This window comes from Chrysochloris asiatica, unplaced genomic scaffold (genome assembly GCF_000296735.1).
Source record: "Chrysochloris asiatica unplaced genomic scaffold, ChrAsi1.0 scaffold00010, whole genome shotgun sequence".
Classification (NCBI taxonomy): domain Eukaryota; kingdom Metazoa; phylum Chordata; class Mammalia; order Afrosoricida; family Chrysochloridae; genus Chrysochloris; species Chrysochloris asiatica.
Window position 1 is genome coordinate 31926637 of NW_006408528.1, and position 24475 is coordinate 31951111.

General features: G+C 37.3%; 1 protein-coding gene and 1 pseudogene across 1 annotated transcript in view; one reads left to right on the plus strand and one right to left on the minus strand.

Annotated features, from left to right (window-relative positions):
* The window catches only part of MAGI2 (membrane associated guanylate kinase, WW and PDZ domain containing 2), a 1931490-nt gene that overhangs the window by 492983 nt on the left and 1414032 nt on the right, over window positions 1-24475 (plus strand). The gene's annotated exons all lie outside the window — the stretch shown is intronic.
* LOC102835379 lies at window positions 371-987 on the minus strand (annotated as a pseudogene).

Genomic DNA, 24475 nt, shown 5'->3' on the forward strand with positions numbered 1-24475 from the left:
AGATGAACCAAGATTAGCAGGCAGGTAAATCCAGCAGACAGACAGGCTGGCAGACAGGTGGGCAGACTAGCAGGCAGGTAATAGAGCAAGCCACTGACTTAAGTCCAAAGAACCAGACGTTGGAGAATGAGCCAGAAGCAAGATCCTGACTCAACAAAAAGCAAGTGAAGTTTGATTGAGTGTCCATTATATTGGCAGCAGGCTACATCCACAAGGAAGCATCCTTTCAGTTCATTGGATATTCATAGCCAATCATCATAGAATTGTATTAGCTCTCATCATGGGCATAACCACATCTCAACCGAAAACCACTAGGAATCCTGGCCCAGTCAAGTTGACACACACACAAAAAAAACCTTAACTATTACCATTACCAATTTTCTCCATCTTTCCGGTAGGTTATTCCATATTGTAAAATGTGTCTATATATTTTAACTATTCTTTCAGCATTCCGAGATGCCTTCTCTTCTCTGAAATGTTTTGTATTTATGCTGAAATAATTCTAATGCCATTTTTGCATCAACTTCCAAAGTTTTAAAGGGGAGGTCTTTATAAATTAAAGTAAGAGCATCTTTTGGGAAGAAATGCAGGTTCTGTTTTGTTGGCATCCATTTTCCAGTCTCTTATTCAAAACTACATCGTAGCAGAAGACAGTTTACAAGAACTTCTGGAGATTTGACCAAATTGACCATGTGTGCATCTTTGAAAGCCTGCTCCATCATACAACTCACCAGTTTAGCAAAAGAATGCAAGTAACCTTAATTTACTTCTCTTGGATCCCTATCTGTGAAAGTGAGGAATCTAATTTCACAAGACCTACACAAAAGGCTTGTACATGGCTTAAGGTTGTCTGTTAACAAGAGTCAAAATGGACTTCCTGCAGTACCGCTCACTTAAACGCATGGCACAACTAGAAGAAGCTGAAATGTTTTTATTCATCATGAAGTCAGTTTCCCCAACAAGTTTAACTTCAATGTTCTCAGTTCTAGGAGAAGACTAAGGAGCTCTGGTAACATAGTGGTTACGAATCAGGCTGCTAACCTCAGGGTCAGCATTTGGAAACTACCAGCTGTTCAACCGGAGAAAGAGGAGGTGTTCTGCTCCCGTAAAGATTTACAGCTTGTACCCTGTACAGGGTCGCTATGGGTTGAATCCGACTCTACGGCAGTTAACAACAACAACATATATAGATACACATATACATAGTATACATCCTTATTTTTTAAATGTTGACACACTTAGAGAAAAGTCTACAGCTCAAACAAAATTGTCTGCAGTGGTTAATTCCGGACTTCCTTCCCTCCCTTCCTCCTTCCTTTCTCTTATCCTTTCTTCTCTTGCTCCATCCCTCTATTTCTTTGTTTCCTGACTAGCCATATTTCTCTTTGTTTCCTGACTAGCCATATTTATAAGTTTTGCATAATGAATATGAACTATAAGGGATTTCAAGTTCCTGAAAAATATTGAATTTCATATCATTCTTTTGAAATATAGATGTGTAATATTTTATATCTCTAAAAAAGTCCTTTGGCAAAATTTTCCATTAATTTGTTTTTGACTGTACAACTATATATTATACTAGATATTTTATTCTTTTGTATTATATATAAAGCAGTGTATTTTATTTTTGTCCTGAAATTGAATTTAATACATCATCTGACACTCAGATTTTTAAAACCATGTTGCACATAACTGAAGTGGTTTTATCTTTTAATCAACTCAAATTACTAAAGAGAAAACTTGCATTTAAATTTAGATAATATTCAAATTATCATTTAAGTCTAACTCTTCTCCCACCCTAGATGTACCTAGCATATGATATACCCTCTTGAGACGGAGATAAGAAGCATTTTTTAAGTACTCATATTCTTTACCGAAGGATTCCTGTGTAGTTCAACAAATAATTATTTAGAAACCCAAGTCTTTAAACACCATATATTTTATTCAAAATATTGCACTTAACTATGGAGAAGAATTAATCTCCCACCTCGTTCTGCTCTGCAGGCACCCCCTAGTCTGTATATCCATTCATCCCATTCATCCCAGGTCTCTAACGTAGACAAGGCTCTGGCTTCCAAACAAATGTTTTGGAAATCTTGACTATGCTTTGTGCCAAATACACTACTATGGTGCTCTTTGACTGGTACAAACCACCTTGGCAGCATTTGGAGCAATATACAGAAACCAAATGTAGAAATTAAGGTAAGGATTTATTTAAATTGCCTAACACGTTTCTCAATTTTTTTAGATTTTTCTTTTCACCTTGCTCTAACTCCACACCCCAGTACTTAAATTAAGCTTTTATTTTATTATTTTTTTTTACCTCAACCTTAACAGTAGCAAAAGTAATAACAGCCAACTGTAGGATAGACACTGGACTGCTAACCACAAGATCAACAGTTCAAACCCACCAGCTGCTCTTTGGGAGAAAGATAGATTTTTTGCTCCTGTAAAGACTTATAGCCTCAGAAACAACAGCAGTAATGCAGCTTATTATGTGCAGTGCTTTATGCATTATATCAGCATTAGGTTAGCCTAGGAGGCATTCTGTTGCTATTTGTTTTTAGGTGCCTTGGAGTTGGTTCCTCCTTATATAGAATTCTGGTATGGCACCATAGGATAAATACTGGATCTCAAGGTTGGTTTGAACCACAAGGTTGATGGTTCAAACTCACCAGCCCCTCCTCAGAAACCCTATACAGGGTCGCTATGAGTTGGAACTGACTTGATGGCACTTACCCACAACCAGTACAATGATCTCTCATGTCAGAGAAACAGTACAGGACTGGTGGGCGGCTGCCACGGTGTCAACAACACAGTTTCTTTCTCATGCAGCTCCATCATCCTCAGCATAAACCTTCCAACTCAAGGTCCAAGGAAGCTGCTTTAGTTCAACCAGTGCATCCCCATTTCAACTTTCCATGTATGGTCTTCTCAATATGTTTCATAACATACACAAGCAATATTTCACCCTTAATTGAGAACTCATACAGAGACTTGGGTTTCTCCACACTTTGGAACCCTCTTGCATTTCTGGTTGTCAGGGAATCCTAAAAGAATTCCTGTTGAGAGTGGGGTAAACTTGGGGCTCTGGAGGAAAGGAAGCAGCAGTAATACTTGGATACAATTACATGATTGATTGATTTAGGGTTTTCTAGGGGTAAAAAGAATTATCTTAACACTAACTTATTCTTTTGTCTTTAGAATTTTGGAACATAGTTTAACATTGAAATGTGTATATATTTGCTTTATGCATCAGTCAGAACATGGGAAGGAACAGATAACACACACAAAGGGGTACTTTAAGAGAGTGTCATAATGGTACTTTTGTAAAAATGTGGATGAGGTTATGGCAGTCAACCCAGATGATGACACACTGAAGGATTAGAAATAGAAGCAAACTGTTGCACAGGAGTTTGAAGGTACATGGCAGAGAAGAGTCTCCAAAAACTACAAAGACCAATAACCAGGCTGAAGGTACAACTTGGCAGTATTTAATGTTGTCGGCCTGGTGTGGTACTGTGGGATAAAGCATTGGACCACAAGGTTTGAACCACAAGGCTGGCAGTTCAAACACACCAGCTATTCCTTGGAAATCCTATGCTATGAGTTGAAACTGACTTGATGGCACTTAACAACAAGAGCAATGCTGTAGGCAGATGAACAGACTCCCTGTGAAAATTGCTTGTTGGCTTGGAGGGTGACAGGAAAGACCTTCTTGTACCTGATATTGGATTAATGTAATTGAAGTTACCAGCCATATGAGTCCAAGTGATTTTGTGCACAGAGGTTAGCCTTTCAGGCTCAGTGCAAGGCAGAGAAAGCAGAGAGGGGCTACAGTGATGCAATCATGCATAAACAGCTCACTCAAAATTGTACACTCAGCCTGGGCCCACATTCTGGACCTCTTCAGAATACTGAATAAGACCTATTTACTAAAGAACCATGCTCCCTTTCTGTCTCACAGTTTCTGCATCAAATAATCTTTGTTACATGCTTCTGATATTTGGGTTTCAAGATTTTAATGCTAGTTTTTCTGAGCCTTGAGATTCAGTTTCTTAGAGCAGAGTTTCTAAAGTAATGAGTCATTCTTTTTGTCCTGATTGCATTTTTTCTGTGTGTGTGTGTGTGCTTTACTGTATCCATTGAGGAAACTGCCTCAGTTGCATCATTTCCAAAATCTTATAGTGGAACAGCTCAAAAATTCAATTTTTTAAAACTTCTTTATAACCCCTGACCTAAACACATAATAATAATTTACCAACATAGATTTTCTCTACTCATAATTGAGAGTTATTATTGTTGAGTTGATACTAACTCATAGTGACCCTATGCACAAGAGAATGAAACACTGCCCAATCCTAGGCCAACCTCAGAATCATTGCTACTTTTGAGCCATTGATGCTGCCATGTGAGTATACACAAAATTATTTCTGTATATCTCTAAGATTGATTGTAAAGGAAAAAAACTTTTACAATGACTGAATTATAGATGCATGTGCTGCAGAAATTAAAAGATAATAAAATCTTGATTTTAGAACGTATTGATAATGGCCATGAACTTTAAGTATGAATACACTGAAGCAAAAAAAAAGATGCAGACAAAATAGAAAATAGGTCTTGTTTTGTATATTATCATACAAAACAAGCAAGGCAAAAATCTGGAAGCATCAGAGCAAAACTAGACATTGAAAAGATCCTAAAATGATTCTAGGAAATAAATTTTACTTGGAAATCGGTAGAATTAAGATGTAAAAATAGTACCAGTATGTTTATTTGTAGTTGCTTTTGATCTAGTTTGGGGCAGGTTAAAAATTTAATCACTTTTGTATGTTTACCTGGTCTTTCAAGTTTGCTTTTCTCATTGTAACTAAAGTCTATCAATGGCAAAATGATAGGATTACTGACAAACTGTATTCTTGGAACTGATGATTGATGTACCTATGCCACATTATGAAAATGAATGTATTTTAGAAACTTTACAATAATATCAGTGAATAAATCAGTCAAATAAAGCCTAATTCTATCAAACCCCCAATTATTCATTTGTTGGTAAGTATGACTGAATTGGTTCCAACTCATAGTGCCCCTGTAGGGTTTCCCAGGAGTGTCTGGTGGATTTGCACTGTAGATCTTGAAGTTCTCATGCTACAGCACCACACCAAGACTCCATTTAGGTAAACTGAAAAAAGTTTTACTACATTATGAACTTTACTGATAGGTGAATTTTACAATAACTTAGAATCCACCTATTTTTACTATCCACATTACAGTTCCAAGTGTTCACAATTACCCCTGTTAACAATTACTCACAGCTGAACTATGTAATTCATCAGCACCTTCCCCCACCTTGTTTTCACAAATCCATCAGGAAAAAATCTTTTGGTAGGAGATTAGAAGGATTATCGCTAGAAAAGACATTAATTCAGTGCACCACAGAAGCTATCTACCTAACAGGAAAGAAGGTAATCCAATAGTGAACCTGTTTAGGGTATCCTAAGCTGCAGGTGAGCTTGAACTGCCAACCTTGTGATTAGCACTCCAGTGCTACATGCAACTCAAAACTACAGCGAGATAACACTTTACACTCAGTTGTTGTTGTTATGTGCCCTGGAGTCAGTTCTGACTCATAGCGACCCTGTACAGGGTTTCCGAGGCTGTAAATCTTTACAGGAGCAGAAAGCCTCATCTTTCTCCCACTGAACAGATGGTAGTTTCGAACTGCTGACCCTGAGGTTAGCAACCCAAATTGTAACCACTATGCTACCAGAGCTCCTTTTACACTCAGTAGGATGTACAAAAAAGACGGAAAGGAACTATGAAGGATATGGAGAAACTGGCTCCCTCATACACTAATGATAGAATTGTAAAATACCATAGCCACTTTTTTTTTTTTTTTTTTTCTATGAAGGATATGGAGAAACTGGCTCCCTCATACACTAATGATAGAATTGTAAAATACCATAGCCACTTTTTTTTTTTTTTTTTTAAGTTTTAATTGTGAATTATGTGATAGTTTACATGGGAGAACATTAGCTTTACATTCATCCTATGGTATATCATTTCATTGCCATGATACAATCCCCTCCATGCATCATCAAACAGCCTGCTCTTAGATCATCAGTGCACAGCCCCTCTGCCTCTCTGGGTCTAGAGTTCCCAGCTGCTCCCTCTCTCCACGTCATCATCTCTGTCTCCATCTCTGGTGTCCCTGTTTCTCTGGGTAGGGTCCCATCCCACACTCCACTCTTCTCCCTTGATGGTCCCAGGGACCCTCTGCTCCTGAACTGCAAAGGCAATCACTCACCTCCATTTGCTACAGATCGTCTACCTTTACATTTCCAACCCTCACAGTCAGTGCTGATAGCAATTATTCACTATTGTACCACATGAGTGCTATCCACATCTCCTTTCATCAGCTCCACCCAGACAGACGGGTTGTGGAAATTCTACCTTCCTCCGCACCCTCTGGATCTAGGCTCCCTCTTGAAAGCTTGTAAGCCAGTCACTTCTTGCCTTGTAGCCTTCCCCCACCCCCATTTTTGGTAGCTAATGTCCAAGTTGCCCATCCCTGTCTACCCTGTGTACCGAGGAGGTGGGAATGATCCTTGCTGTAAAGATTCGTTCCCTCTTTTGAGCTACTGCATCCATAGGTGTAGGTCAAGTTCATCAGATTGTATCAGATTACTCTTTTTTTTCCTCTTCTTTTTTCTTCTAGTCGAGTTCTGATCATCCAGCTATTGAAGCCAGGTCAAGTGGGGATTATCTGCAAGTGTGGGTGTTCTTGTGTATATCCAGTCACTTCTTATCAGCTGGACACTTCACACTCCACTCTAGTCCTCTGTGGCCATGTCACCAACTCTGGACCCAGGAGTCCCTAGGTCTTGCCATACTGCTGACCAACCAGGTCCCCACCCAGGTTCACAGGAACCATAGCCACTTTTGAAGAATCTAAAACTTCCTCAAAAAGTTAAACAGTTATTTATTTGATCCAGTAATTCTACTCCTAGATATATATCTAAGAGAACCAAAAACTTTTAAAACAATGTCCATAACAGCATTATTTATATTAATAGCCAAAAATTGAAAGGGACACAAATGTCCCCAAAGTGATTAATGGATAAACAAAATGCTGTTTATCAGTACAATCAAATATTATTTGGCTATAAAAAGTTACAAAGGAATAATATATACTACTACATACTGCATACTATTACACTCTACATAATACATACTACTGCAAGAATTTTGAAAAAATTATTCTTTGTGAAAGAAATAAGATACAAATTGGTCTATACTTGTATTGGGTGCACCTATTTATATGAGATATCCAGAATAGGCAATTCATATTGATGGAAAGCAGATTCATTGTTGCTGTGATCTGGATGAGTGCAGAATGCAGATTGACTGGTCATGGGTACAGTTTCTTTTGGTGGTGATAAACATACCACTGAATTGTTTCATTTAAATAGGTAAATGTATGCGCTTCAATAGAATTATTACAAAAACAAATAAAATATAAATGTAAATGCCCTGACTTACCCAGGGAAAGTAGATGTGAATAAGGCCTACTAAATGGAGAACGGCTTGGTACCGCCCGCCATGATGCTGTCCCCAAACACTTCATGCTGTCACAAGAAGGACTGGAAATGAAGGAACTGCCAGTTATATTTAGTCTAAAGTTGGATACCATTGGTATTGGCTTGAATTTTCAAACAATCTCTAATGCTGTCAATAAAAAAAATAGCATATACTTAAATAAGTAATACAGTTTCAGAGAAAAGTGCGATTAAATAAATTTCCATACCATGCAATGCCGTAGTTGTGGCCTTGTTATTCATTGATGGGGAAATCCTTAAACCAACTGCTGAAGAATTATTATGTTTGCAGCGCCAACTTTCATTTCATTTTCAGAGTTTTGAAGTGGCTTTTATGAAGTGTCTATGCCTGAAAGTTTCATTTTGCTGTTCATTAATCCAAGCCTGTCCCCTATGAAAACAAAGCTCTGTTATGAGCTACACTACACTACAATTCCCTCTTCATATCGAGGGCAGGAGTGATATGGAAGGACGAAACAGCATTCTAAGAATCTTTATTTTGTATGTATTTGTTTACTGTAGTAGGAGCTTTGTCTATTTTCTTTAACCTTTGAAATACAAGATACGTTTTCATTAAAATAGAATACCAAAGATGTTTATTTTATAACTGGACCCAACATTTATAAATGAGATTTCCTTCTTTGAGCTTATTTTTCAAATCACTCAACAAGTATGAATGTGTGATGCCTGCGCTAGTGATGATAAAATGGTAAGCAAAAACAGACCTTCCTGCTTTATGGTGCTTACAGCTGGATAGAGTGGGTAGCAATGATTGAGTAGTCAAATAACTAAAAGTACAAATGAATATAAACTGTAAAGTGAGTAAATAAAGTCATTATTAGGAGAATATGTAACAATGAAACCGAATCTAGTCTAGCATATCATGGAATATTATTTTAGGAAATGCCTTTAGAGCAGAGATTAGTCAAGTAAATAAAAATTAATCAAGTATGGCCAGGGATGGGCTAGTGGTCCTATCTTAAGACTACAAGAGAAGTGAAAAGGCCCTGTGTGCACTCTCAAAAAGGGTCCTTTGATATGAATCTACAGGAGCCACATCTAGGAGGCTCAATGAAGGATTTGGGTTTCCATCATGAGAGCAAAGGGATGTCATATAAAAGTGAATGTGTGGGAGGGGTGGGGGGGTCAGATGTGCAGACATACAAGATGTAGTTTTAAAACATTCATTTGGTTGTTGTGAACAAGAATGGGGAGGTTGAGGGTGAACATGCAAAGAGTGCTTGGAAGACTCCTGTTGTTAAGTGCTATGAGTTTGAATGTTCAGTAAGCAGCTAGTGAGTTTGAACTGCTAAACTTGTGGGTGGTAGTCTAGTACTTATCTTACAGCACTTACCAGGATTTCAGACTCCTAGAGAGACTTAGGGAGTCCTGATGTGGTGCGTAAGCACTGGACTGTTAACTGTAAGGCTAGTGGTTCAAACCCACTAGCTGCTCCTCAGAAACCCTATTCAGGGTCACTATGAATCAGAACCAATTCAATGGCACTTAACAACAAGAATGAGAAAGAATAGAAGTTAGACTTGAATGGTAAGTCATGGAGAGAAGTCAACAAGTTTGAGACATAGGAGAAAATCAAGAGGACTTTGGATGGATTTCTATTACAGGTGAAGGAACAGTACTTATAAGGACTGACTCTAAGATCTTTTGTATCTATCTACAAAATAGTTGCAACTATTTGTCAACTTCCGACCCTTCTCTACTATTGGGATACCAGCTCATGCTGAGGCTTACACTCAGGTTGGAAGACATTCACAATATGACTGTGGAAAAGCTGCCTCCTAAAAATAGAGTTGATCTTACTGACATGAGTGAAGCAAAGCTTTCAGGACCTTCATTTGGTGATGTGGCATAACTCAAAATGAGAAGAAACACCTAAAAACATCCATTAATAATTGGAACATGGAATGTACAAAGCATGAATCTAGCATTCACCAGCAGCACTACATCAGGACCCCAATTTTGCCTATGTTGTTGTTAAGTGCCGTTGAGTCGATTCCGACTATATGTGCCTGACCCAAGCCATGGTATTTTCAATAGCTTTATATACATGTGAATGTTGGACAATGAATAAGAAAGATAGCAGAGGAACTGATACATTTGAGTTAGGGAAGAATACTAAAAGTACAATGGATGGCCAGAAGAACAAACAAAATTGTGTTGGAAGAAGTACAACCAGAATACTCTTAAGAAGCCAGGATGGTGTGACTTTGTCTCTTATCCTTTGGACATATCATCAGGAGGAGGGGAGACAGTCCCTGGGGGACATCTTGCTTGGTAAAGTGGAGGGTCAGCAAAACAGAGGAAGAACCCCAATGAGATGGATTGGTCCAGTGGCAATAGCAATGGGCTCAAACATAAAAACAATTGTGAGGATGGGGTTGAACAAGCCAGTATTTCATTCTGCATAGTGCATCGATTCACTACGTGTCAACAACTAACAACAACAACAAAGATGACCAAAACCAGACTGCTTTGTTCTGTTGTGTATAGGATTGCTGAGTCAGAACTGACTTGATTGCACTTAACAACAACAACATTAAGCAAAATATTGAATGATACAGGAAGCATCAAAACAAGATAGAAGGAATACAGAAAGTCATTGTACCAAAAATAATTGTCTATGGTCAACCATTTTAAGAAGTACCATATAATCAAGAACCAACAGAATTGAAGGAAGAAATATACAAGCCACACTAAAGGCAGTAATGAAAAACAAAGCTCTAGGAACTGATGGACTATGAACTGAAATGTTGCAATAAAGTGATGCAGCGCTGGAGGCCATCACTCATCTATGCCAAGAAATTTGGAAGACAGTTACCTGACCAAACACAATGGAAGATATCCATATTTGTTTGCATCCAGAGAAAGTTAACCCAACAGAATGCAAAGTAGTCTAACAATATCATTAATTCAATATGCAAGTAAAATTTTGCTAAGGATAATTTAAAAACTGTTGGAGTAGTACAGTGACAGGGAGCTAGCTACCAGAAATTCAAGTCATATTCAGAAAAGGGTGAGGAAACAGATGGATCTTGGCTTAAAGCAGACATTACCAGAAAGATGTTTACTTGTGCTTTATTAACTATGCAAAGGCATTCAATTGTGTGATTCATAACAAACTTTAGATAACATTGCAAAGAATGGGTATTCCAGAACATTTTATCATGCTCATGTGGCAGTTTTGTTTTGTTTTAATTCGGACAACAAAGGGATGCTAAAAGGTGTGTGCCAGGGTTGTATCTTTTCAACATACTTAATTCAATGTGTGTATTGAAAAAATAATCTGAGAAATGATTATATGAAGAAGAACTTGGCATCACTTGCTGGATGCAACAAAAAGGACTTAAAATATTTACTGATGAAAATCAAAGACTATATATAGCCTTAAGTACGGATGGCACCTTAGCTGTGAAGAAAACACAATTCCTCACAACTGGACCAATAAATAACATCATTATAAATGGAGAAAGTATTTGAAGTCATCTGAGACTTCGTTTTGCTTGAATCCACACAATCATCACTCATGCTTGAAACAACTGTCAAGAAATTAGAAACCATATTGTATTAGGCAAATCTGCCTCACACGATCTCTTTAAAGTGTTCAAGAGCAAAGATGTCAGTTTGAAGACACCTGGCCTAACCCATTGTATTTTCAATTGCCTCATATGTGTGTGAAAGTTGGACAGTGAATAAGGAAGACCATGGAAGAATCGATAAATTTAAGTTATGTTATTACTGAAGAATATTGATGGTACCATGGACTAATGGGAGAACAGACAAATCTGTCTTTGAAAAAGTCCACCCAGAGTGCTCCGTAGTAGAGAAGATGGTGAAACTTCAGTCTCACCTCACATTTTTTAACATATTATCAAGAGAGACCAGTCCCTGGAGAAGGACATCATGCTTGGTAAAGTGGAGGGTCAACAGAAAAGAGGAAGACTCCCAACAAGATAGATTGATACACTGGCAGCAATAATGAGCTCAAACATAAAATTTTCGAGGAGGGTGCAGGACCGGGCAGTGTTTTGTTCCATTGTGCATAGTGTGGTTGCTATGAGTTGGAACTGACTCAAAGGCACAACAGCAACAAGTTGAAGTATATTACACACAAAAGATATTCTATACATATTTGATAGTGTGTTAGATTCATCTCAAATCAAAAAGGAAGCTCTCAAAAACTATTAAGGAACTCTATGATCCACCATTAATAATTTAGCAGATATTATTATAGGTCTGAGTATGACTAAGCAATTATTTATCTTACCTGTTGGTTAAGTGGCAACTGAGGCCAGCAAGTGGATATGCAGCATATCCATAATTGACCCTTTCTCAAAGACACAGTGAGCTAACTGCCCAGAATCCTTTAATTATGTTTAGCTTTATTGCTCCCTGGAGAAACATTTTATCATTGATTGTACATTCTGGATAGTAGAAAAATGAACTTCATTAATACAGAGTCTATTTTATGATATCAGTATAAACTTGGAATGTATAAAAGCTATTAATTCAGCATATGCATCTAAACAGATGCTTCATATAATAAAAATGAACATTAAGGAAGGGTCACTGTGTGCATTTGGAGCAGTCAAATAGGTTAAGTAATTATGGTAGAAATAAAAGGATGCCTGAAACCTCAATCTACAGCTAACATTAAATTGCAAAAAGATGAACTCTGTTGACAAATCATTAGTGCTGGCAATCTCTTACCCTCTCCTTCTTCCAACACATAATTATACAAGTACCTCACCGTTTTTAAAGGAAGCTAGAGCTTTAGGTACCAATAATACACTGTGAAATTTGTTTTGCCTACCAGGATGCAGTTACTTGTTTTAACATTGCTGTTTTTAAAATTTATTATTATTAACTAAATATACATTTCTGTGTTCTCTACAAGACAGCTTCTTCAGAAATAAAACAATGTAAATTCATAGTCAAGACAAGTCTGGACGTATCATAGTATCATTCTAACTAGATTAATTTTTGATATTCTTTAAAACTGTATGTTTCTATGACAATTGATAATAAGTTTTATTGATTCATAGCTAGACATTTGATACTTTAGCCATTATCTCTTTCAGGCTAGCTTTTCCCTTTGATTAAGAAGAAAAATAAATTAATAGCATAGTCACTAGTAAGTCCACTAATGTAGTATTGAAGTACTATTTTCTTTGGCCATTTTTGGAAAGACAAAGTAAAATTCTGTTTTTTATCTGTTGGTTTATAAGTTTATTTTTCCTTAAAGAATATATGTATCACAATTACCTGCCACTATATGAAGCTGTATTTTGTTGTAAATTGTATATGGATATGTTATGATCAAAACTATCAATGTATAATAAGAACCAAACCAATTAAAACTTAAATATTCACAATACTTCCCTCTTCCCCAAACTTTTAGCTGCTTACCAGGTCAACACCTGGATGCACCTTTTTATGAATAACCAGTTAAAATGTTAAGCATAGAAAATACTTAAGAAGCCAAAGAGGTAAGTGATTCTGCATTATAAGTAGATGAGAGAAAATGTGAGGGAGAAGAGAAAATAGAAAAGTCACTTGGGCTGAATTTGGAATGATTGTGAATTGACATTGAAAGAAATGAAACAGGGAACAGCTGCTATGTTGAGAAAAATCAGAGCCAGGAAGAAAAGTATTCTCAGGATACTTACTGTGCTATAGAATGCATTATCTGTGAGAGATTTAGTAAAGAGTTGTAGTATTTTAATTATTCTTTCCCTGCTTGATCTATGATTCTTTGAATCTCTCATCTCACTGGGTCTGGGCCACTTGATGTCCCTAAATTTGTCCAGGTTATACACGTATCCACACTAATTGACACACTGACACAAACTTATAATCACATGTACACAGACTCATCCATACACATGGACTAATATGTCCATTTATTTCATGATAAATACAAAGAGCCAAAAAATTGTGTTTATCAGTGTATTTTCTTAGACACAGCAACTTATTTAGGAAAAGTTGGCTCTCATTAGGCTTCACTTGCACAATGCTGTTGTTTCAGCACCCAAGCAAAACCAAACCCACTGCCTTCGAGTTGATTCCAACTCAGAGTGATTCTGTTGGACTGAGTAGAACTGCTCCCTGGGGTTTCCAAGGCTTTGAGTCTTTATGGAAGTGGACTGACTTTCTCTCTCAGGGTGACTGATGGACTTAAACTGCTGACCTTAAATTAGCAGCCCAACATTTAACCCACTGGATCACCAGCACTTCTTAATTTGACCACAGACCTAGCCAAATTTCCTCTTTTATTGTCAGAAACACCCGCTGCTACTGTTGTTGTTTTTTTGTTGTTGTTTTTAAGTGTCACCAATTCAGTTCCAACTCAGAGCAATCCTGTACAGGGTTTCCAAGGAGTGGCTGTGAGTTTGAACTGCCAACCTTGTGGTTCAAACCAACCTTGTGGTCCAGTGCTTTATCCTACAGTGCCACTCTAACTGAGTTCAAATACAGGTCAGTTGACTCAGGAAGATCCTATATGATTTTTTAATAGAATAACCTGAAGAAAAGATTGCAGGTCAAGGTCAGACTTTGTGTTTTTGTTAGTTTCTATCTAGGCATCCCAACTTGACAATGGGATTTAGCAATGCCTCTTGTGAAAATATACTTCAGATAGATATAGAATTCTTTCAATCCTGAACTTTGGGTATAGAGTCAGTTAGCAGTGAAGAGTCACTGTAATGAAAGCAAGATGGGTTTTATTTGATCATCTCCTCTCTTCCAAATTCACTATGTGAACCTTGACCATAACCTAGTCTACCAAGAACCCCTATGGAATTGGTTTGTATTAAGTTGTACTAAGAACTCTGAAGAATAATCAAACAGTATGAAGCATGCATTGAGTCCTATTGTCACTCTTCTTCTTCATCCCATGTGGCTTGTCAAACCAAAGACTGATTACTTTCTAAATTGTGTATATTTCAAGTAAAGTTGAGTTGTTTCATATTTCCCTATCCACCATCTTACAAAGAGACTTATGAATACAATCTTCTCAGAATCAGCACCTTCATACATTTCCGATTGGAAGGCAAAGTTGTACAACATTCTGTGGTGATGGTGAGGAATTATTCAGATGATTTAAAACCTCAAAACATCTTCTTTCTTTTGTTCTAAAAATTCCACTATTAGAAGTGTATTCTAAAGGAAAATATATCAGAACTATATCGACAATAATGTAGCCAAAGGTTCTCATCAGAAGATTTTTTTATAATAGTTAAAAAGAAAATATCAAAATATGCAACACTTTTAAATAAGCTACATTACATCAATGCAAATATATGTTAAGTTATTTTAAATTATGATACATAATATTTACTTTCTGTTTAATATGAAAAATATTCAAGATACTTTAAGAGAAAGTAGTTACTTTTATGGATACTTCTATTATCTAATTTTACTTCTTCATATTTTAAAATGTGTTATTATAAATAATAGAAGCTGATGTTAGTTAAGCAACAGAGAATTTATTAGATGAATAATGAGAGCTGATTTGGCATTGACGGCACCACACAACAACAATCACATCTGCTCCCTCCACTGCTGCAAGGCATTAATTATGCTTCCTCTTATTCTGTGTTACTGAAGATTCAAAGTACCAAGTTATTACTAGTTCAATTTAGGGCATATCCTAAGCCCTGGTAGGTTAGGAGGAGTCAAGTGTCTGAGAACTTTCCACTTTGGCAATGGAGATGTTGTAAAGTGCTGTCTAACCTTCCCAACATGACATCTAGTCATAGGGGTAAAATAATTTCTCCAGAGGAAATCAAGCACTGAAGGAAAGGCTGCCTGACAATGACCCAACGGCAGTTGTCCACCAAAATATATCATCTTAAAAATAAAAAATAAAAATTATACCAAAAATGGGGGAAAATCCTTATTGGGCATCTACTTTATGTCTGGCAGTATTAGTCACTGGGGAGGCCAAAAGAATTACATTTTGCTTATCTTCCCTAAGACACATCAATTTGGAAGTCTACTATAGCAGGAGATAGAAATTATTTCCTCTTATATAGAAAACAGGATATGCATTGTAACACCATTTATCAATATCTGTCTATTTATCTCAGGAGATCCACTGCTTGCACTCCTGCAATTCATCTGAACCTGGAATATAAATCCTTAGTGTGTCATTGTTGATAATGACATCTGAGAAGAGCCCTGCTAAGCGCTATCATTGTCACTCTTGATTTCAAAGAAAAAACCTGTTTATGGAAGCCATAAAAGGCAATTGGTAAAAATGTCGTTTCATTAGTATCATTTGAAAAAAATCCTAAAATATTTTCACCATCTTCTGTGTTGCAGAGACCATGAGGTATTCTCCAAGTAGATCCTCCAAATTCAACATTGAGAACCTTATTCCATGTGCTTTGAATTAAAACTGAACAGTTTAATACCTGGCTTCTTGGGCCAGAGCCAATATATCTCTAGGATGCAATTGACACATTGCTGTTGTTAGAGATGACTTTCTTGATATCCATTTTGCTGCAACATAAAGGCCATGTTGGAGGTGTTGGGACAGTGAGAGTTTGAGTTTGAAATGATGTTCTATATTTTTTTATTTCTTTTGTCTTCCCTTAACTGGAATGTGATTATGAAAACCATGCAGCTAAATAAAAGCTTTTGTCAGAGGATGTGGAGGAAGGTAGAATCTCCACTGAGTAGTATCCAATCTGTCTGGGCTGGGCGGGTCTGATGAAAGGAGATGCAGATAGGTCTCTTGTGATGCAATGATGAATAATTGTTATCAGGACTGACTGTGAGAGTTGGAAATGTAAAGGTAGACTTTTGTAGCAAAAGGAGGGGAGTGCTAGAACTTGCAGTCTAAGAGCGGAGGTCTCTGTGACCATCAAGGGAGAAGAGCGGAGAGTAGGACCTTACCCAGAGAAGTAGTGACACCAGAGATGGAGGCAGAGACGATGATGTGGAGAGATGTAGTGGCTGGGAAATCTAGACCCAGAGAGGGAGAGGGGCTGTGTGCTGACGACCGGGGGGCAGGCTTGCAGGGTTGAGGTTGGCTGATCATCCATAGAGGAGTGTAACCATGGTAATAAAATGATATATGATAGGATGAATATAAAGCTAATGTTCTCCCATGTAAACTATCACATAATTTACAATAAAACATTAAAAAAAAATAAAGAAATAAAAGCTTTGGTCAGTAGGCTGTGAACATTGATGGGAATGACTCTGAAGGAAGTTGTTGGTTTTTTAATCATCATATGATTTTGAATCTCTAAACCTGTCTAGATATTTATATTTTTAAGAAAAGGAACTCAATTTTTAACATTTTTAATTTTATTTTTAACATATTCCCTTCTGGTTTTGGAATAGCAGTTTCCTCAAAGTTCCTTTGTGTTATAACGGACAGAAGCAAGCATATCCAATCATGTTCACAATTTTTTTTTACAATTTTAATTTGTTGGAATCTGATACAACTCTGACACTCAGAGTTATGTAGCAGATGTTGTTGACTACCTAAATTTGTTCATGTAATGAGGTGAGGTCCTTTGCTCTTAGGTGAGATCCTTGGCCCTTAGGACTAGAGACTCTCCTCATACCAGGAGATAAATTGCTACTGGTTGGAGCATCTCATGGTACTTCCATTCCCTTTTGTTAGGTATGTAGGTGTGAGCATGTTCTCCAGATCTGGTCAGTCTGGGTGGCTTCTTGCCAGATGAAAAGAGAGAGGCTACAGAATGGAAGGCTCTTGGTCTCCTGCTATTTCTTTTCTTCCATCATTGTTGTTGTGAGAGGAGTTGATTTCTACAGCTAAGCCAGTCATTTTATAACCAAGTGATAGATAATTGTGAGACTTAAAGAACAGAGAAGTAAAAAGAGCCTGAGTCTCCGATAGTGTTCTTGAACCACTATGCCAAACCCTGGAACTGTCAACTTTTGTAGTTCTTGTTATGTGAGCTATTTAAGTATTTTCATTATTAATGAGCCACAATGACTTGAGTTTTCTCTAAATTGCCACGGAATTCCTCAGAACCTATATAGATCCTAAAGATCAGATGAATCAAATTCAAGAGATCCTCAAGTTTTAAGTTGATTTTCCTATCATGAATGGTTGCTCTGATAATATATACTTTGAAGCACTTACACTGATTTTAATATACTTAATTCAGTCTTTCAAACCTCAGTTGACAAATATTTCTGTCTGTCATATCATGACGATGAGCACTGGACTGTGAACTACAAGGTTGGTGATTGAGCCCACCAGCTGCTCCATGGGAGAAAGATGTTGTTTTCTGCTCCTGAAAATATTTTAAACCTCATTAACCCTATACAGAGTCACTGCTAGTCAGAACTGATCCATGGCACTTAGTACCACCACCTCTATATCATGATACTCCCTTTCAATCAACACTTTGAGCAGAGTAAGCACCTGCTTGATTACTTGAGTAGTCTATTACATTTTATTTCATTTTACAAAAATGGGTGGAAAGTGAATAAACAAAAGCATTAGAAATAACTTGTGAATAGAAGTGTTGATTGCTTAAGTTCAACATAATAAAAATAAATATGAAATAGATATGTCAAATTATCTGCTCCTTTCCCTTAATTTGGTATTTAGGAATTAAGTCTACTACATGTTCAATTATGAGAGAAAATAAAACAGAAATTATATGTATAACTTATTAGTAACATGTATTTAAAGGTGACATTTCAATTCAACTGGTAATAGGTATTTTATGATTAAATTGAGCTGCCTAAAATGGCAGCTCCCTTTTTGATTAATATTTCAACTAAATGTTTTTGAATACTCACTATACACTAATGTGTTAAAGCACCAATAATAAGATAAAATATAGTTTTCCTTCGGAACTTGAAATCTCGAGGAAAATGCAAACTTGTATGTGTGTAGCTGTTCTGTCTTGGTACGAAGAAGCATACACGTTTGTAGGCATAAACATCACTGAGTCTCTGTCTGTCAGGGAAGGGGCAATCTGAAGAAGCAGCGTTTTAACAGAGACCAAAAAGATAAGAGTAAAACAAAGGGTCAAGGGGAGGAAGACTATGACAGAAAGAGAGAACAAATATGGAATCTCCGAAGCAGTGAAGAGAAGTAGAAAAAATCAAATTTGTCCCATGAATCAGGAAAGATAAGAAAGAATGCTGTCAAACTGGATTGGAATAGAATCAAGGCAACACAAGTTCTTCTATGCCTAAACACAAAGAGAAACCATGGAGGAGTTTAAAGGTGGAGGATGTCATGATTTTGTATTTAAAAGATTTCTTAGAGTGATATGTAAAATGTATTGGAGAAGAGTATGGAGATCCGATATAAGACTTCTGCAGCAAACGTTGTAAAGATAAAGCTGTGAAGAGAATGGAGATGGAGAAAAGTGGACACATTTAAGAGGTATTCATTGTTGTTACATGACTTTGAGCTGATTTTTTCACTCATAACAACCCCATGTGACAGAGTAAGGAACCAAATCACCAGATCTTTTTCCTGCAAATCAGTTTTATGGGTTCAAACCACTAACCTGTTGGTTAGCAGCAGAGCTCGAAACCATTGTCAAGGCTCCTCAAGATGTGTTTAGGAAATAGAACAAAAGGGACTAAGTCTTTAAAGAAATGACTATAGAATTGACCCCACCACTTGTCTGCGGTTTGTCATACTATGATGGCTTGTGTGTTGCTGTGATTATGAAAACTATGCCACGGGTATTTAAAATATCATCAGGGTTACCCATGGTGGACAGGTTTCAGCTGAGCTTCCAGACAAAGGCAGACTAGAAAGAAGGAGAGACAGACTACTTCTGAATAATCACTGAAAACCTTATGAATAGCAGAGAAACACTGTCAGCACCAGAATATTGAATAATGAAACATGATGAAGAACACCAGAATATTGTGAGATATAGTGCCGGAAGATGAGTTCCTCAGTTTGGAAAGTACCTAAAATGTAATTGGGGAAGAGCTGCCATCTAAAACTAGTGTTGATCATGATAATGTAAGTAAAGTAAAGTGCTTAGGAACTTCCTTTCCTGATGGGGCACACCTCAAAATAAACAGAAAAATCGGTAAACATCCATTAATAATCAGAACCTAGAATGTGTGAATTATGAATCTAGGAGAATTAGAAATTGTCAAAAATGCAATGGAATGCATAAACATCAATGCCCTAGGCATTAGTGAGCTGAAATGCACTGGTATTGGCCATTTTGAATCTGACAATCACATGGTTTCCTATGCTAGGAACAACAAATTAAAGAGGAATGGCATCACATTTTTCATCAAAAAGAACATATCAAGGTCAGTCATGAAATACAATGCTATCTGTGATAGGATAACATCCATACGCCTACAAGGAAGACCAGTTAATACCACTATTATCCAAATGTACACACCAACCACTAAAGCCAGTGATGATGAAATTGAAGAATTCTACCAACTTCTTCCATCTGAAATTGATCAAACATGCAATCAGGATGTATTGATAATTATTGGTGATTGGAATGCAAATGGTTGGAAACAAGAAGGATCAGTAGTTAAAAAATATGGCCTTGTTGATAGAAATGATGCTGGAGATCCCATGAGAGAATTTTGCAAGACCAATGGTTTATTTGGTGCAAATACCTTTTTTTTTTTTTTTTTTTTAGTTTTTATTGTGAATTGAGTGATAGTTCACATGGAACAGCATCAGCTTTATATTCATCCTATCATATTTTGTTTCATTGCAATAATTACAATCCCCTCCATGCATCATCATTCAACAGCATTTGCTTCCAATCCCTCTGTTTTGTGTATTTTTTGTTTGTTTGTTATTTTGGATGTACACCGAAGTACTCCAGAATATATAACCATTTAAACAACCAAAGGGTATACTCTGCATGTCAGCCCCCCGGCCACCAGCACACAGCCCTTCTCCCTTCTTGAGTCTAGAGTCCCTAGCTGCTCCATCTCTCCACGTCATTGTCTCTGCCTCAATCTCTAGCATCAGTGCTTCTCTGGATAAGGTCCCATACTCTGCTTTTCTCCCTTGATGGTCCCAGGGTCATCCGCTCCTGGACTGCAAGATCAACCACTCCCCTCCTTTTGTTACAAAACATCTATCTTTACATTAATGCAAATACCTTAAAAAAATGAAACAAACTAGTATATACATGGTCCTCACCAGATGGAATATACAGAAATCAAATTCACCACATCTGTGGAAAGAGATGGTAGAAAAGCTCCATATCATCAGCCAAAACAAAGTCAGGGGCAGATTGTGGAACATACCATCAATTGCTCATATGCAAATTCAGGCTGAAGCTGAAGAAAATGAAAACAAATCCACAAGAGCCAAAAACATGACCTTGAATATGTTGTTGTTGTTAAGTGCCGTGGAGTCGTTTCCGACTCATAGCCACCCTGTACAAGGTTTCCAAGGCTGTAAATCTTTACGGGAGCAGAAAGCCTCATCTTTCTTCCACAGAACAGCTGGTAGTTTCAAACTGCTGACCCTGAGGTTAGCAGCCCAATTCGTAACCACTATGCTACCAGAGCTCCTTGAATATATCCCACCTGAATTTAGAGATCATCTGAAGAACAGATTTGATACATTAGACACTAAACACCGAAGACCAGAAGAGTTGTGGATGACATCATGAACATCATACAGGATAAAGCAAAAGATCATTAAGAAGACAAGGAGAAGTCCAAAACGGATGTCAGAAGAGAGTCTGAAGCTTACTTTGCAGATTAAGGATGTTAAAACAAATAGCAGAAGTGAGGAGGTACAAGAGCTGAACAGAAATTTCAAAGGGAAGCTGGAAATGTATCAAATATGCAAAAACTTGGAATTATAAAACCAAAAGGGAAGAAAATGCTCAGTATTTCTCAAGGGAACTGAAGAAAAAATTCAAGCCTCGATTGTGATATTGAATGATTCTCTGGGCAAACTATTGAATGATGCAGAAAACATCAAAAGAAGATGGAAGGAGTACACAGAGTCACTGTACCAAAAAGAAATGTTCAGTGTTCAACCATTTCAAGAGGTAGCACATGATCAAGAACCAATGATCCTGAAGGGAGACATCCAAGCTGTATTAAAGACATAGACAGAGGGACTTAGTAAGGCACCAGGAATATATGTAATACAAATTGGAACCTTCAAAAAAAAAACACTGATGCAGCAGTGGAGGCACTCATTCATTCATGCCAAGAAATCTGGAAGACAAACTACCTGTGATCTGACTGGATGAGATCCACATTTGTACCTATGCCAAAAAGCATGACCAAACAGAACGCGAAATCATCATACAACATCACTGATATCCCATGCGAATAAAGTTTTACTAAAGGGAATTTTAAAAATGGCTGCAACCATACATGGACTGAGATGTTCCAGATGTTCAAGCTGGTTTCAGAAGAGGGTGTGGAATGAGGGACACCATTGCTGACGTCAGATGGATCTTGGCTGGAAGCAGAGAATACCAGAAAGATGTTTACCTCTGTTTTATTGACTACACAAAGGCTTTCAACTGTGTGGATCATGACCAGCTGTGGACAACATTGTGGAGTATGAGTATTCCAAAACACTTAATTGTGCTCAGAAGAAACCTATATGTAGACCATGAGGCAGTTGTTCAAACAGAACAAGGGAACACTGAATAGTTTAAAATTAGGAAAGATGTTAGCCAGAGTTGACATTTTTCACCATAATTATTCAAAATGTTTGCTGAGCAAATAATCTTAGAAGCTGGATTTTATGAAGAAAAATGTGGCATCAGGTTTGGAGGAAGACTCAGTTAACAATCTGCATAATGCACAGGATATGACTTGCATTGCTAAAAGCAAAGAGGACTTAAAACACTGATGAAATCAAAGACCACAGAGTTTGGTATGGGTTGCATCTCAATGTGAAGAAAACACAAATCCTTAGCACTGGACCCATAAACAATATATCCACATAAATGGAGAAAAAATTGAAGTTGTCAAAAACTTAATTTTGTTTCAATCAACCATCAACACTCATGGAAGCAGCAGTAAAGAAATCAAACAACGTATTGCATTAGGCAAATCTGCTGCACAAGACCTTTTTCAAGTGCTGAAGAGCAAAGATATCAGTTTGAGGACTAAGGTGCGCCTGACCTAAGCCATGTACTTTTCAATGTCCTCATATGCATGTGAAAGTTGAATAAGGAAGACCATAGAATAATTGATGCATTTGAGTTATGGTGCTGCAGGAGAATATTCAAAATATGCCAAAAGAACAAACCAATCTGTGTTGGAAGAAGTACAGCCAGAGTGCTCCTTGGAACCCAGAATGGCCAGACTTTATCTCTCATACTTTGGACATATTATCATGAGGACCCAGTCACTGGAGAAAGTATCATATTCGGTAAAGTGGAGGGTTGGAGAAAAGGAGGAGGACCCCATGGATTGGCACAGTGGTATCAGCGATGGGTTCTGACATAGCAACAATTGTGGAGTTGGCCCAGACCCGGGCAGTGTTTTGTTCTATTGTGCATAGAGTGGCTATGAGTCAGTACCGACTCAATGGCACCTAACAACAACAACAAATATGATTTACCATGCAAACTGGAACATTTTTTAAAAGAAAAATTAATAACCAAGTTCCAAGTAAACTGGCATAAATTGGAGTTATCTAGGCAAATCCAGACACATGACCACCTTGAGTATAAGAGTTAGTGGGGAATATCATAACTAAACTACTTGCTGCCCAGGTGATTCCAACTCATGGGGACTCCATGTGTGTCAGAGAATTGGTCTCCTTAGGGTATCATTGGCTGATCTTTTGGAAATAGATCAATAGGCCTTTCTCCCAATGTTTCTGAGAGAATTCTAACTATAAAACTTATAGTTAGTTAGCTGACGACCATTGAGTCACCCAGAGACTTAGTGGGAAACAGGACAAACTAAACCCAGCAGCAAATCCCCTTTCAGCACATAAATTTTTGACAATAATTACCTTTGACTCTGGCCAAATTCAGATGTCACTTGATTTCTTACATTGACTCAATCTATTTCTATAGAATGGAACCCATTACAGTCCAATAGCACATTTTCATGGCACTTTGTGTCCCCTGCTTAGATTTGGCCATAAGGGTTTAATTCTTCATGGTGTTTGATGCAAGAAAATCCTTTTTAATATATAAAGCTTGTCTCTTAAGCCTTGTTTTCTGTGCTTCTGACTCTGCTATAGATAAAGAGTCTATATCAAAAGCATTACTGATTCTTTTTCCTAGGTGTGACTGTCATTTCAGGTTCAAATTAAAACCAGAGCTGTGATGGCTGTAGAACCTAGCCTTTAGCTGGCCTCCTCTCTTGAGATTTACCAGGCAGCTGCTAGAAATTTCACTTAATTACATAGTTTTACAAAGCATTCCTGCCTTTGAATGTGGTAGAGAATTAAATATGGTCTGCCTGCAATACAAAGACTTAACTGGGAAGCCAACTATTTCTGTTGTCTTACCTCTCTCTGGTCCCTTATTTATAATTACTCTCTACTTATTACACTCAAAAGTATCTCCTTCTTATTCTCTTGTCTCCTTCCAGTAATTAATTTATTTGTACTCAGCTAGTTTAATTTTTTTCGATAAATATTGTACTTGTGCAATATTCCGTAAATGTTGGTATCATCAGCTTCTATGATTTACCTTCCTTGTGCAGCAACTGTAAAATATTTTTTATTACCAGAAATTAAAAAGGAAAACTCATATAAAAGCACAGCAAATATTGAAAAACATATAAATTAGAACCAATTAATTGAAAATAATAAAAAGAGTTGTTGTTATCAGGTGCCATCGAGTCGGAACCGACTCATAGCGACCCCATGCACAGCAGAACGAAACAATGCTCGATCCTGGGCCAACCTC